At 55.6% G+C, this 1,636-nt stretch overlaps 1 pseudogene; it reads right to left on the bottom strand.

The window, feature by feature from the left end:
* Nucleotides 1–386: 386 nt before the first annotated feature.
* LOC123645053 lies at nt 387–1,005 on the bottom strand (annotated as a pseudogene).
* Between the last annotated feature and the right edge of the window lie 631 nt (nt 1,006–1,636).

Below are 1,636 nucleotides of genomic sequence, written 5' to 3'. Positions count from 1 at the left end.
CACCCCACTTCTGGCTCAGAGATTTGGGGAGTAAACACAACCTACTTGGAAAAGAACTGGAGAGGAAAATCAACAATTGCCTTCTGCAGGGGTGGGGTCAGGGAGGGAGGGAGGACCAGGGACAGGAGCATTTCACATCACTAACCTAACTTGGGAGGCTGTAAGGGACCATCTTCAACTGGTCTTAAGAGGATGACCAGATGGCTAATGGGAGAATCCACAAGAGGGAGAGGAGGAGAGGTGATGTGGCTGGGAGGGGGCAACAGCTCCTTCCTTTCTGGGTACAGGAAGGCAGCCAGGGCACCAGGTCCAGGCAGTGACCTCACAAGGACAACACAGTTTTTGCACCTTAGAGATCACCCACCTGTCCACCTGTCCCTATCCGACTACTCATTCTGCTCAGTGCTGGCAGGTGTAGGGCCACTCTCCAGACCCGAGGGAGTGGACGGCTCTGCAGCCTGGAGCCCTGCCTCTTCTGTGTCTCCTCCCTTGGAGGCAGCACTAGCCTCTGCCCCCTTGGCCTGGGGCTCCTGGCTCTCAGGGGTGGCAACAGCCTTCCCTTCCTGGGAGTGCCGTCTTCACTGCAGGCACCAATCTCCCCCTGTTCCTTCTCTACCTCTGTGAGTGAGGAGGCCGAAGAATCCCCGCCACTCTCCTTCCAATTTCTCTTGAAGGACAGGTCACTCAATTTGAAAGGCTTCTTGAAAGAGAATTTCTTCTTCTTGGGGGTCTCCTCGGGGGGGCCTCCCCATTAGCCTCAGTGCCCTGTCTAGGGGATGCTGGCTCAATGGCATCGCCTGTGGCCCTGGCTGCCTCATCTGTTCTGCTCACGGGGTGGGGGGGCGCGATTCCCCTTCACCCTTGGGGGATAAGTCTCCATTACTTTTCACCTGGCCATTTTCCTGTCCGTTGGCCTTCACGGGGGGGGGGGGGGGGCGGGGAAGCGCCTGCTGCCTCCTCGGCGGTTACGTCGTCCTGGGGAGCCTTGGACCTCTGGCTGCCCATGACGGGGAGGTTCTGCTGAGGGGCACCTGGAGCTGCCCCAGGCTGGCGCTGCAGGGGATAGAAGGACAGGATCGGCTAGGCTGTCGGAGGGGTGGGGCTGGCGCCTGAGGGGGAGGAGTGTCCGGGGAAACCGAGTGGCACCCCTGCTATGCCGCCAACCCGAGCTATGCCTGCCACCGCTCTGCTCCGTACCAGAATGCCAAAAGGACCTTAATTGTCATGAATCCCTTTCCCATGAATCTCATGAATCAAGCAAGATTGGCTCATGTCACAGGAGAGAAGAATAGAAGTGGACACCAAATCCAGGCAGACTTTGTCACAGATTGTCACCTATTCTTCTGAGGGTCCATTCATCTTTCCCCAAAATCATTGATTCTTCCCTAAGTTGTCTACCTCCCTCTCCCCTCTCTCCTATGAAGAGGGTATACAAGCTTCTAGATATCACTGGATTTGGGGATATTCAAGTTTCTTTGACGTAATACCCAGGTGCCTATAATAAATTTGTATGCTTTTTCTCCTATTAATCCACTTATTGTGGGCCAGGCATGGTGGTTCATGCCTGTAATCCTACAACTGAGACTGATGCGGGGGAGGATTGCTTGAGTTCAGGAGTTGGAGACCAGACTCAGCA

This window comes from Lemur catta, chromosome 9 (assembly GCF_020740605.2).
Source record: "Lemur catta isolate mLemCat1 chromosome 9, mLemCat1.pri, whole genome shotgun sequence".
Lineage (NCBI taxonomy): Eukaryota > Metazoa > Chordata > Mammalia > Primates > Lemuridae > Lemur > Lemur catta.
This window is presented reverse-complemented; position numbering and strand designations above follow the sequence as displayed.